This window comes from Ochotona curzoniae, unplaced genomic scaffold (genome assembly GCF_017591425.1).
Source record: "Ochotona curzoniae isolate NIBS_2020 unplaced genomic scaffold, NIBS_Ocur_1.0 scaffold_4506, whole genome shotgun sequence".
NCBI lineage: Eukaryota > Metazoa > Chordata > Mammalia > Lagomorpha > Ochotonidae > Ochotona > Ochotona curzoniae.
This window is the reverse complement of record NW_024467119.1, coordinates 15,100,093-15,114,801: the sequence shown is the minus strand read 5'-3', so window position 1 is coordinate 15,114,801 and position 14,709 is coordinate 15,100,093.

Sequence of the window (14,709 nt, the reverse complement as noted above, 5' to 3'; positions counted from 1 at the left end):
GGAAAACTCACTTTACTAACATGACCCTGGCAAATGGTCACAGAAATCAATTAGTAATTCATGTAATGGATACAGACTTGTCAAACCTGAAGTAAAAGGAGGGGGACACAAATTCTGATGAAAAAAAAAAAAATTACTGATAGTGGCCTTTGTATATCACTCCAAAGTGACAACGAATCCTTTTTTGCGTCCAAGTAACTCAGAAGATATCCAATGCTTAGCGGATTTCTTATCATCCACAGAGCTCTTGAAGACCTCAAGTCAGTTAAGAGTGCAAAAAGATGAGCATCACCTTAAAAACCTCTGGCTGGGGCCCGGAGCGGTGGCGCAAGTGGTTAAGTCCTCGCCTAGCACGCCCGGGATCCCATATGGGCGCCGGTTCTAATCCCGGCAGCCCCGCTTCCCTTCCAGCTCCCTGCCTGTGGCCTGGGAAAGCAGTCGAGGACGGCCCAAACCTTTGGGAACCTGCACCCGCGTGGGAGACCCGGAAGAGGCTCCTGGCTTCGGATCGGCATAGTATCGGCCCGTTGCGCTCACTTGGGGAGTGAATCATCGGACGGAAGATCTTCCTCTCTGTCTCTCCTCTCTGTATATCCGCCTTTCCAATGTAAAAATAATAAAAATAAATCTTTAAAAAAAAAAAAAAAAACCTCTGGCTGAACTTTTACATGACAGCTCAGACTCCTAACTTCAGCTATTGCCTATTGTCCTCCCTAGGATAGGCTAGCACCTGAGACTATTGTAAATATTAGCCAGTTTGAAATGTTAAATGGGAAACATTTTCTTCCCTCTGATATTCTCATTGATTCAGCTACCTGGGATCAGATAAAACCCCATTATTCAGGACTTGCAAAACATCTCAATGCATAAATCCTCACCATGCAAGCACCAGGATCCCATATGGCACCCATTCCTGTCCCAGTCACTCCACTTCTCACGAAGCTCCCTGCTTATGGCTGGAAAATCAGCTGAGGATGGTCCAAATCCTTGGGATCCTCCACCCACCTGGGAGACCCTTAAGAATCTCCTGGCTCCTGGTTTAAGATCAGCTCAGCTCTAGACATTTGACCATTTGAGAAGTGAACCAGCAGATGGAATATCTTTTTGTCTCTCCTTCTTTCTGTGAATCTAATCTGCCTATCCAATAAAAATAAATAAGTCTTTAAAAAACATTACTGATCTAGATAGGGTACAAATGGCTCTGAAAGGATGTTGTAATAATATTCTCCAAGCACAAGATTCAAAAGCCAAGAACAGCTGATCCTGCCTCAGGAGAACTAGATTTATTAAATTCTTGAACAGATTGAAGCCCTTGTGAACAAATGCAGAAGAAGTGGAAGGGATTGTGTGTGTGTGTGTGTGTGTGTGTGTGTGTGTGTGTGTGTGTAAGGCATTTTGTGGCAAGTTGACCATATCTATCCTAGAGATGAATCAAAGGTCGGCTCCTAGAAGCTCAGGAGTCTTTATTCACAGGTCAGCAGACTGTCCCTTCTTACCACACGTGAGAGAGGGAACAGCCCCAATCAGCCATGCTCAGGGTATTTAAGTAGCAGTCCTCCAGTCAACAAACAGAACATTGGTGTAGGATAGGAATCAATCGACCAAGACAACATCAGTACAAAATACAAATTATGCAATCATCTATAATGGCACAGAACATGGATACCCAATCAGTTTAAACATGGCCTACCCTAAATTATCCAATCAGTATGAACCACATTCCAAAATGAGACATTCCTTTACAATAGGCACTCTTACTTCCCTCTTGGGCCATTCCAAGAACCCAAGGTTAAAGCAAAGGTCCGGTTGCAGTCACATTCCAGGGAATGTTTCACAAGACCTAAACTTGCTGTCACATCCTCCACCGGATTTTAGTTACATAGTTTAATCCTGGACTTGTCCATGTCCAGAGAGTCATAAATAGTGGAAATGACCATCATTTTTACAGCTGAGATCTGTCTTTCACCAACAAATGAACCAAGACAGTTAACTAGGCATGGCCCTACAGGAGCAGTACAACAGGCGCAGCCAGGGCAGTAAGCAAGGTAGTTAACCATGCCAGCCAAGAGAAAAGCTTAAAATACCAGTTGCCTCCTTGTTTTCTGAGTTCTTCTTTTTCCTTAAGCCTCCTTCTTACCAAAGAGATGCTTTCCCTCATTATCCTGATATGATTAGTATAGAAACAGCACATCTCCCCTCAGGCAAGGCAGAGGCCCTCTTGTTTGAGGAAAAACGTGGTCCAATCCTCTTCTATTTCGAAGGACCATCTCAGGTAAGGAATGTAAAGCATTCTCCAAGTGACTGAGGGTGTTTTGTGTTTATTGCAAGTCTAAATCCACCTGCTGACTAAGTCCCCAGTTACATCAGGGCAGAGAACTCTACCGTAGCAGAACCTGCGCTTGCAATGGAAACAAGCAGTGGACCCTGCACAGGAGTTGCCCATCCGGCCCTCCATGATGGAGTGTTAGAAATGTCTAGATGGGGCCCGGCATGATAGGATAGTGGCTAAAGTCCTCACCTTGCACGCCCCAGGATCCCATATGGGTGCCGATTCTATCCCGGCGGCCTCGCTTCCCATCCAGTTCCCTGCTTGTGGCCTGGGAAAGCAGTGGAGGATGGCCCCAAGCTTTGGGACCCTGCACCCACGTGGAATACTCAGAGGAGGCCCTGGCTCCTGGCTTCGGAACGGCTCGGCTCCAGCCGTTGAGGCCACTTAGGGAGTGAACCATTGGATGGAAGATCTTCCTCTCTGTCTCTCCTCCTCTCTGTATATCCGCCTTTCCAATAAAAAAACAATCTTTTTTTAAAAAAGAAATGTCTAGATGGGCTCTGCCTGCATCCTCATCATAGATTAATACTTGAGGGAATACCTGCAATACTATGCACACTTCTCTGATTTCTCCTAGATCTGATGAAAACAGAAAAGGATTCAGCATGGGATGATGGCAGAAGTGCAGGCAAACCAGGTTCCAGGAGTGGGCACTAGAGGGTAGTAGAACTATTTACCAAAGGAACTAAAAACAAACAAACAAACAAACAAAAGCAACCTAGCACCTAGCATGGGAGTCTGCAGAAGGACTGTCGGACTGTTTCTTACTGTTTAAACCTTTTGACAAGACACAGGATCTCTGACTTTGTCAGTCACTTAAAGTCAACTTAGAGTGGCTCCCCGCTTACACAGTCATTTTGATTTGAACGGAGGTTCGGTTGAGTTAAATTTTGATGTTACTTGCATTTTGCCCAAAGATAACATTTACCCCGATTCTTATATAATAAGGGACTCGGGATGGAGGCACATTCAATAGTCCTGAGTAATGTTAGGAAAGGTGTAATTTAAAATCTTGAACATGGAGGTCAGCGTATTGAAGAATGACTGCCAGGTGTGTTTGCACACCCTGGCTGAGTTTAGACACATCAAGTTTGCCAGTGGCTCTGTCATAGGAGTGGGAGTGTCCAGTAGCTGAGCGACCAGTTAGTATGGCGCCAAGGGCATAACAGAGTCAGGAATGCTCACTTTTTGCTTTTTTTTTTTTTTTTTGGATTGTAAACTCAGTCCCTGGTGAGGGCCTGACAAACAGCCTTAAAGCCTATACATGTCCTGTTTCCCAGGCCCCAGTTTCCGTATGGTGCCAGAGGTTAATTTTTGTATTGGTATGATTACGGCAGCCCAGAATACTGTTGTTATTTTTTGAGTTAGGGAATTGCTTGAACTCTATGATTGGATCATGGTGGTTCCAGGGGAACAGGTCTCACAATCCCAGGCACCACAATGATAACTCCCCACTCCCTGACAGCTTGGCCCACCATTTGCAGGGCACACAAGGGCCTCTGCCGCTTGGAGCCCTTTTTCTAAGTCTAGGTCGCTGCATCCTGCAGAAGTTCCAGTGAATCCAGTGCATTCATACGCCTTGCAACCTACAGTAGACTAATTGGACTAATTATCCCCCAAATAAATCATGCAAGTCCACATGGAATTCAAGCTGGTTAGAGACAACCCATGTGATATCCCAGAGCTAGTGTCTATCAGTTCCCAAGAGACATCTCTATTCTGATGGGGGCTGGGAGCCGGGGCTGTCTAACATATAATAAGAGCAGATACAGCACAGGAAGAACTATCATTCCAGGCCATTGTGCTAATCTTAACTTAGGCAGGTGCTGGTCTCTCATTTTTCCAGATTCCTTGACAGTCACAGGTGTTGTTAGGGTGACAGTGATTGGTCCCTCCCACAGTGCCTCCAGGCTAAGTGAGTAATGATGCAGGATCCAAACCAATTCCCCTGGCTCAAATGAAAACTGTCCATTATCTACAGACTGCAGGTGAGTGGAATATATTTCTTGTACCAGTGAGTAGATGGGCTAAAACCCTATTGGAGGCCGCTGCAGCATGGCCTAGTGGCTAAAGTCCTTGCCTTGAACGTGCCAGGATCCCAATGGAAGCAGGTTCTAATCCCAGCAGCTCCACTTCCCATCCAGCTCCCTGCTTGTGGCCTGGGAAAGCAGTCGAGGACGGCCCAAAGCCTTGGGACCCTGCACCCTCGTGGGAGACCTGGAAGAAGTTCTTGGCTCCTGGCTTCGGATTGGCATAGCATCAGCCATTACGCTCACTTGGAGGGTGAATCGTTGGACGGAAGATCTTCCTCTCTGTCTCTCCTCCTCTCTGTATATCTGACTTTCCAATAAATAAATAAATCTTAAAAAAAAAATTGGAAGTCCTGCAGAGGCTGGAAGAAATTATGATTAGTTACACCAGTAAATTCCTTCTCCCCCAATTTTGGTAGTAGGGGAAGTGTTTGGCCATACAATATTTCAAATGAGGTAAGTCCTTTTACATAGGCAGTACATCGAGCCCTCAACAAGGCATGTTGTTGAAAATTACAATTTCAACTGCAGGTTGAGTTTCCTCTGTCCATTCTAATGGGGAATTCCACCCTTACGTCGGAGATCACTCCTGGATCTCTGCCTGCTTAGCCTGTATGGGAGATCACTCCTGGATCTCTGCCTGCTTAGCCTGTATGGGAGATCATAGTCGTACAGCACATCATGATGTCAGGGGAACTCCCTGACATTGGTTTCAGTTAACCCAGACCTCAGTCTGTCCTGTTCACTAGTCACACAAAAAAGCAGCGGGCTGCACCTAAGTTTCTCTTCTCCGTCTTTGGACAAGCTATGCTGGGACTTGCTTGGTAAGCAACTCTAACAAGTCAAATGTGACCCACATCCTATTTGCCGAAGACAAGTGATGAATAAGACCCAAGACATAGCTTCCAGCTTATGTGCTAGCTCAGGTGCTATACATGACTCAGGCTACCTGCCCATGACCTGAGGCACAGTTTCCATCATGAAAGAGGAATGTGACAAGTGACTTGGTTGGAGGGTCCAGAGAGACAGACATGCCTTCTAGCCTCTTACAGTGTCATTGCTGTGTGGGAGGACTGCCGGGGACCACCGTTTCCAGTGCTCACTTTACAATAAACAGACATGCTCCATCGGACTGACTCCAGTGGTATGCAAAAGAGAGAGACAATCTCTCTATCTTTCCCCAATGCAAAAAGCAACTCAAAATGAATCAGGGATCTTAATCCAAGGTCTGCAACCTTCAAACGACTAGAAAAAAAACATACGGGAAACACTGTAAGGCATTGGCAGAGGGAAAGAATTTTTTGGATAAGTTCTCAGAAGCACAAACAGTAGCAGCAAACAGACAAATAGAATTGCATCAAGCTCATTTATGTGCACAGCAAAGAAAACACTCAAAAAAGAAGCAGACAACACAATAAGAGAAGATAGAAGACAGCATGGAGATCCATAAGAAATGCCCCAATAAATTTGGGAATTTATCCAAACAAAATGAAATAAGTATATGAAAGAATTATCTGTGCCTCATTTAGAGCAGCTCAACTAACAATAACAGAAATATGGAATCAACCCAAATGTCCATCAACTGCTGACTGGATACAGATATTATTTATATCATAATATCTGTATATATATATCATAATATCTGTAAATATATATGATGGAATATAATTTTGCCATAAAAATTGAAATAGTATATTTCATTTTAAAAGGGATACAATTTCAGATTATTGTGCTTATTGAATTAAGTCAGATTAAGAATCAAGATGGAGGAATAGGGTAAGGATATGTTTAAACAAACAGGGAGACATTAGCCAGTGTGAAGCAGAGAGGGCACATAAATAGGGGAGGATGAAACAATAGCAGATGGGTACCTGGAGATTGGCAGACACAGGAAAGCAGCAAAAACAATGCTGTGGTGTTGCAGTGACTGACACCCCAGCAGGATTCAGTGAGTGACAATCTGAATTGAACCAGCAGCTGAACCTGCAAGAGCAACCAGAGTTTTTATCGGGAGCTCAGGAGATGAACCCAGACAAGAAACTGCCCAACCTGATGGTCTGTTTGATTTGACCAGGAACAGAGACAGAGCAACAGATCCAAGATGGGTAGTGCAGGAACAAGATGGATTTCACAATCCAGTCTGCCCTCTTTGAGCCATATCAGGTGACATTTTGTTTAAGGGGGTAAGGGCTATGAACCATACTACATGTGCACTGAGCTGGGAGTGATCTCATTTCTGGTTCAGCAAACTGCAACAACGTGGCATCCTACAGGTTCCACCCAAGATAGGTCCAGGTAGACCTCAGACTTTACAGCCAGCAGATCAAGAACTCTAGTAGAGGAATATCAGGTGCCATTTCATGCAGTGTGGTCAAGAATTTAAGACTGTAGGGACAACAGTAAGTTGTACATGTGCTGAGCTCAGGGAGAATTAACTGTGCTCAGTGCATTGCACTGGTTCCACAGGAAAATAATACTGACTATGGCATTGTATATGGGTCAAATAGGTCTGTGTTGCCCTCAGACTTAATGGGCAACAGTTTCCAGCAAGCTCACCACCAACTAGCTAAATAGGACAACTGGTGTCTGCTTAGGCCTTGGACCTGCTCCAACCGGGGGTGGGAGAGAGGTTGTACAGACAATGGTGCAGCCTCAACATGGTATCACATGAGGTGGAGACTGCTGAGCCAAGAGATGGGACTATGGAGACATAGGTGGAAATCTAACGTAAGAACCCAGACATGAAACTAGCTGGAGGGAGTGGCAAAAATGATTTCATACAAAGAGCCGTGTACCAACTGCAATAAGACCTGTGGGTGACACAGCTTAGAAACCTGCCCTAAGGATTAGAATCTGATAAGCAGAAGTGCAATGACCAAGACCAAAAAAGAGACAAAGGAACAATGAATATTACTAAAGACTTCCTTGCAAAGAAATAAAAGCATTTCCCAACCTTGAGAAGTAAGTCATTGGATAGGAGAGCTACCTTCCCTCCCCTTTCTCCTTCTTTCTTCCTAACCCTAATCCTAACCTTAACTGTAACAATAAAGTATTGTAACAGAAGCCAATAAAAATAAGTAACCCCCTAGCAGAAACAAATAAAAAATTAAAAATAAATGACCACAAGTCCTCAGCCTGCTTAAGCAACTAGAAATATTTACCATAATGCATCTGAGATAGAACAGGTCCAGTAACAAGTTCACCCAAATATTCAATTTCCTTTTTGGTTTTAGAAATCAAGATAATGTATCCAGTGGCCTCTCTTTGCAAGCTTTGAAGGAAATACATGATGCTATTCATTTCAAATGCTATTCATCAGGAGCCCTATGCAGGAAGTTCCCCAGGTATTTGCAGGGAGAGCATTGCATAACGGAATTGAGGATTGCTTAAGGGAATTGCCTCAGTCCAGCATGCTCTGTAACTAATTAACCTCATTGCTCATGCACCACCACGCTCCTTGCAATTCTTATGCAAGGATGGAAGCACATCAATGTACAGATTGGCAAATACACTGTATTAACAAACCCCCAGCAAAGTCACAAATTCAGTCATTTTTTCCTATTTTGTTTTTAAAAGTACTAACAGAAACACTGATTATTATACTCTTTATTGTTACTGTTATTGCTTAAGGTCAGTTAGGTAGATCTAAGTATTATCCCGTGCCTACTTTTTCTACCTCAACCCCTTATTTCCTTTCCCACCAACATCTCCCCCTATTATTAGAGTAGTATATTTCCTTAGTAAATGTTACAAGTTTAAGATTGTGCTATATAAGAGTGTCATGGCATTGTAGGTGTAAGCAACAGCAGAAAAACTAGCATTGAATTGGCAAGGAATGGTGAACATTTTAATTAGGATTCCTCCTTGAATGCAGGACTATAGATGCATGCTGCACCATGCAATCACTTCCCAGTATGCTAGTCTCTCATACGGTTCATCCCCAAGAACATATGCAGATGCGTGTTTACCTATGAATCAATTTTGCATTTCACATGAAGGTTGCACTTTATCAGAGACAATATGTTGTATTTGTCCTTTGGGACTGCTTTAGATCACTGAGCATAATGATCTTCAGTTGGGACCATTTTGTTGCAAATGGTAGAATTTCACTCATTTTAACGGTTGTGTAGGATTCCATGGAGTAGAAACACAATGGTTTCTTTAACTATTCCTTTTTCAACAGGCATCTAGTTTGGTTCCATGACTTTGCTGTTGTGGATTGTGCTGCTCTTAATATTGGGTCACAGGTAATTTTCTCATATGTGGATTTCATTTCCTTTGAATATATTCCCAGGAGCAGAATAGTGGGTCATGTAGTAGATCAGTTTTCAATAATACGAGCACTTTCCATACTGACTTCAATAGCATGTTTACTATCCCACATTCCAACCAATAAGGAGTAGGGTACTAGATTCTCCAAATTCACACCAACAGATGTTAGATTACAAATGTAGCCCAATCTCACTGGTGTTAGTTGGAACCTCAATGTAATTTTCATTTGCATCTCCCAAATATCTAGGGAATCTAGACACTAGCCACTGCAATTTGTGCTTTTCTTTTTTAAAAAAAGATTTATTTATTTTTATTATGAAGTCAGATATACAAAGAGGAGGAGAGACAGAGAGGAAGATCTTCCATCTGATGATTCACTCCCCAAGTGAACACAACGGCCAGTGCTGACTGACCCAAACCCAGAAACCAGGAATCTCTTCCGGGTCTCCCACGCGGGTTCAAGGACACAAAGCTTTGGGTCATCCTCAACTGCTTTCCCAGGCCAAGAGCAGGGAGCTGGATGGGAATCACGGGTACTGGGATTAGAACTGGCGCCCATATGGGACCCTGGAGTGTTCAAGGTGAGGACTTTAGACACTAGTCCATGCCGCTGGGCCCCAATTTGTGCTTAACAAAAACACCTGCTCATTTTCTTTGCCTAAGGTCTGATATACCCCTTTGTGCTCATTAGGATGGGGATAATACATAAGAGTACTTCAAATGTTAGTCCTTTTTAACGTTGTATGGGACACACTTTATCATCTCTGATCTTTTGATTCAGATGCCCAAGATCAGATAAAATCTATCAGTAGTCAAGATAAGGTACAAAGGCTCTGAAAGGATACTGTGAGCAAGTGAATCAACCTGCCTTCTCTCCTGACATTGTAGAGAACTCAAATATCTCTCAAAAGACAAAAAAAGGTCAAAACTGAATGTCATATCAGGACTACTGTACTCTATGAAAGATATTGTAATGTTCCTCATCTTATCCGGAAACAGATACAGGAGGAATACACCCTAGTGGATTTTCCACAATAATTTCAAAAACCCTTCTGTATTGCATGGAAACAACTAAAAACATCTTTTTACTGCTCTGGACACTTTTGCTCACATTTTAGCTAAGATATTAACAACTTCTTAAGCCTATGGAGTCTTAGTTGAAATATCCATGAACAACAAATAAGCCCCAGAATGTCTACAAACAGAGAAAGCTATATTCACAAAAAGAGACATTGAAAGAATTTTTATCAAAGATAAGTGGTTGTATTACTTGTGCAAGGAGAGTCTACCAGCTACCATTAGCTGACAAAAAATGGGAAATGTCCCCTTTTCCTCTGAGGGACTCTAGCATGACCCGTTTTTTCCAATGACTCTTCTTTGGGGCAGAGGAGTTACAAAGGGTACATTTGTTAGTTTAAAAGATCTAGAATACCAAGTGATAGCTGATCAGAACAACTGGCAAAGAAATGAGATCAAGGAAGGTCAGACACATTGATTAAAATTAATCTAAGTTCTACGAAAAAGAGATTATCTTTGGACAGTGTTAATCATTTACAAATGAATGGGTGAGGGAACACTAGACTAGAAGCAGGTCACACCAAGTTCATCCTGAATCTTCCTGCCAGCACACAAATAGTAACAAATTGGGATTAAAGCTCATGGTAATTAATATTTTCCAGTAGAAAAATAAGATTGAAGTTTTAACAGAAACAAGGTTTGAAAAGTCTTCATCAAGACTTCCCCTGCCTTCTCAGCATCCACGGCACAACCTCTACTTTTGCTCTTCGGAGATGATGGTTGAGAACACACAAATGTCCTCGGACAGCACAGCCTGTTCCTGGATGCCCCTCCATTTGCTCAGAGCATCTCTTTTTATTCAAATGAAAGTGTTTCTTTTCCTCACACCATTGTCCAGTGTCATAAACCATCATAAGCACCAGATAAAAACACCACACTCATCTCATTAGTGTTCCTGTAAACATACACACGTGTGAACAGACAGGAATGAATGAAATATATTGTAGAATATTAGTCAGCCTTAAAAACAGAATGAATTCTGCCATTTTGACAATATGGCTGAAGCTGCAATATAACCTGTTTGAAAGGTAAATACCACAAAATCTTATCCAGAATTGTCATCTGAAGCAGCCAAACCAATAGAAACAGAGAAAGGCATGCATTTGAAGATCAAAGTGCATGAAGCTTCTGCTGAACCAAAGAAATAACTTCTAGAGATTTAATGCATAGCATGGTGATTCTGTTTTAAAAAATGCAAATTTCAAGTTTGTTGAATTTCAAGACTACAGCTCAAGAAAAAGGTGAGATGATATGTATGCTAACTTAGTAAGCTGGATTTCATCCTTCCACATTGTGCACATCTATCAGAAGCTCACATTGTAATTCATGTGTATTTTCTCTACTATTAGTAGTAGTCGTTTTTATTGTTGTTATAGTTGTAGTTGTAGTATCTGATATAGTTCCATAGGCTCTGGGATTTCCCAGTACCCCATCCAAATATCCTTCCCCCTACACTGACTACGCTATCTTCAGACAATGGTATAGTTCTCCACTAAGTGTCATAAGTGCATTGTTACAGGTAAGGACAATGGCAGAATGTCCCACATCCTCTTGTAAAGATACATTTCACAGTCTCAGTGTGAATCCATCTTTGTTCTGAAGTAAACATGCAAACTACATGGTATCCTCACATCTGGATATGACAGTTTCCATTACAGAGTTACTAAATATCCCTCAAATGAAAAGCCACAAAACAAAAAATTACCAAGAAGAGAAGTTAAAAATTAGAATGCCATGAAGTCAAATAACATAGTACTGAATGAGTAATGTTTCACTGAAGAAATCAAGAACCTGCTTGAAGAGAATGATGCTACTGTGTAATTTATGTGTCATTGGTCAATTTAATATAAGAAAAACAACTGCTTTGAAGAAATGAAAATAAAAACAAAAACATCAAAATCTATGAGATATAGTTTCGCTGATCTTTTTCACAGAGACATATTTCCTGCAGGCAATAGATACATAGATTTTGTTTTTTGTTTTTTTAATAATCCATGATGTTTGATTGATATACTTAAGGCATTTACAGACATGGATAATATGAATGGGTTGTAATTTGGTCCTGTCATTTTAGCAATGAGTTGCTCTTTGTCTGATTTAATCTTCTGTTGTTAAATTACTGAGATGTTCTTTACATTTGTCTTTGGTTTTGATGAATGGTATACATAGAAATTATGGGAGTTCTATCATTGTTAAATTAAAGATCATATTAGTTTTAATGGTGATTATCACTGCCATATAAAATGAAAGAATTGATAAATGGCAACAATTTCTTTGATGAAGAAAAAAAGGCATTCCAATTCTTTGTGCATGCTAATTTATATTTTCAATAAAAATTGTCCTTGTATAGCCACAGCCGTTTATATCAATGACAAACTTTAACCAGCGTAACCTAACGTAATTATAAGCAGGAAGCAGATACTGTACACTTGTCCAGCTAATCCAATCTATGTTTATGATTTACACATCGCTTTCAAAACCTATAGCAATCTTATTGAAAGACAATTATCCTTGCTTTATCTTAATAACCCATCAGCATTCTGTAGCATATAAAATTAAACAAGAATATTTTAAAACTGTGTTTAGTGACTCAGAATAATAATTGGCAAAATAGCCATACTAATTTAAAAGTGCAGATTTATATACTATATTAAATTCTTAATTGCTTAGGCTTTACAATTTCAACTTATCAGGAATTCAACCCATATCCAGATAGTCCCTGTATTTAAGTTACCTGTTTAATATTTAAATATTTGTAAATCATTTACTGAAATTAAAGCATTAAAAGTTTCAATACTTGTAAAAATCCAAATTCACATAAATTTAATGAACACAGAATGTTGGCCACAAAACCTTGAATTAATCTCTTCTCACACAGCAGTGTGTAAATCACCACAGATTAACACCCAGGTGAAACAGAAATAAAAACACAATTTACTAACAGCTATCAGAATTTTCACAAGGAACATACAGGAGAAAGAGCATGGTGAGAAAGAAAGAAAGAAAGAGAGGTGGGGAAATTCAACAATTGTAAAACAGTGAGAACTTATGGCATTTAATCCCTAACTTGTTCCCCCTTCCGTCTTCCTAACCCTGTGTACTTCTCTTTAGACTGAGAACAACAGCATACCTATTGTCTTAAAAACACATGCACTTAATCCCTCACAAGTACTTCCAGACAATATGACCAAGAGGGGTCTTCACTTTTACTCCTAACATAACATTCTGTTCAAGCCTGACACTCTGAAGATTCCAACTCTCCAATAACCACTGCTCACCTCACCCTAAGACGGGGACTCCATGATGAGAGGATCCAAAGAGGAAAGCGGATGAATACTTGCTTAGGAATGTAGGAATCTGCAATTAGAGTGTGGGACACAAACATTTAAGGTGGCTGGCCTTTTTTTGCTGTAAATAAATGCTAAAAAAATTGACAATGATTTTTGATTACACAGTTATATGAGAACAATATGGAATGCTGAACCACATACTTTGATATGACATACTGGATGTATATGAATTATCAATGTATGAACCAAGAAAAATGCTCTGAAGCAGGGTAAGAAATAATAATTGTATCTGTGTCACAGCAACTGCAGACACAAGTCACCTATCACCACTGCTCTTGGCACTATTCTAAAAGGTCTTACATAAACAAACTGCCAAACCCAAACAGGTCATAGAATTTGCCAGAAGTGGATATCTATCACAAAACAGACTTTAGAAGACTGCACTGCTGGGCACTGACATCCCATTTCAGAGTACTAGTACAAGTCTAAATTGGCTTATTTCCTACCCTGCTCTCTCCAAGATGCCCAGGTACTGGAGACCGGCTCCAGCTGACTGAGAGCTTGCAAAGGGTGCATGGATCGGCGAGATGATAAGAAGCAGAGATGTGGACCACTATGACATGATGCTCATAATGGAAAACTCAGATAAGTTTTGCCTTCTTTGTCTATACACAAATCATTGCAAGCTTTTGCATAACATCCAATTGTTTCATTTATAAAATAATGATTATGACATCAGTCCTAAAAATATTATTATTATTTTACTTCAGGGAAAATATTTTCAGCAAGCTATTACTCATTCAAACCTACAGTGACCTGGCTGAAGCCAGGAACTCCATGTTTGGCAACACATGTGGTTACATAGTGGTAAGTGGTTTACTTATATCCAAAAACAATTTTCACTAAACATAAACTATCTAATATTACTTAAATATCAAGAGTACAGAATTAAAAGAAAAGCTCATAAATGAAAGAAATTTATAAAAACATATTACATAAATTATTAAATCTTATAATCAATCATGCATTAATTACTACCACATTCACCTAGTGTTGATTCAAACGTTTTTTGTTCTTAGTGCTGATTTAATTGTTTTTCATTCTTTTGTTAAAGGAAAGTGAAAGAGATCAGGGCAACTCAGCACATCCACAGACAAAGTGCCTTTACAAGAAACTTTTTCTTATCTTTATAAACTGTTTTCTTTCCCTAAACATAACTGTCAATATAAGGTAGAAATTTTAAGCATTTTTTGAGGGGGTTCACATTTGTCTCCCGATAGAAGATACCCCATAAACTTTCTGCTTTTTGTGGAGAGAAACCAAAATGCCTCATTTCTTGTGTTGTAACATTTCGAGGTGCATGGTAAACAAACTCTTTGTACCTCCATGATGGCCATCTGTTTCAAGATATGATCAAGGCATTTCTTAAGGAAAACATTACTTATATTAGGGCAAACTTTAGGACAAAGTGGGGCACATAATAGGATGTTTGGAGACATTGTGGGCTCAATTGTACTATTATTTGCTTTAGCTGTGTGTCATTGCCTTATGTCGCTAAAGATGTTTTTATCATAACATGCTTGACCAGTTTGAGGTGGTATAGCAGTTACAGGAATCATTTCACATTTACATAAAAACAACACCACCAACCTCTGGAGAATTCTATGACACATCAGACAGGTGATTGAGTGTCCATACAATGGGGTGAGGT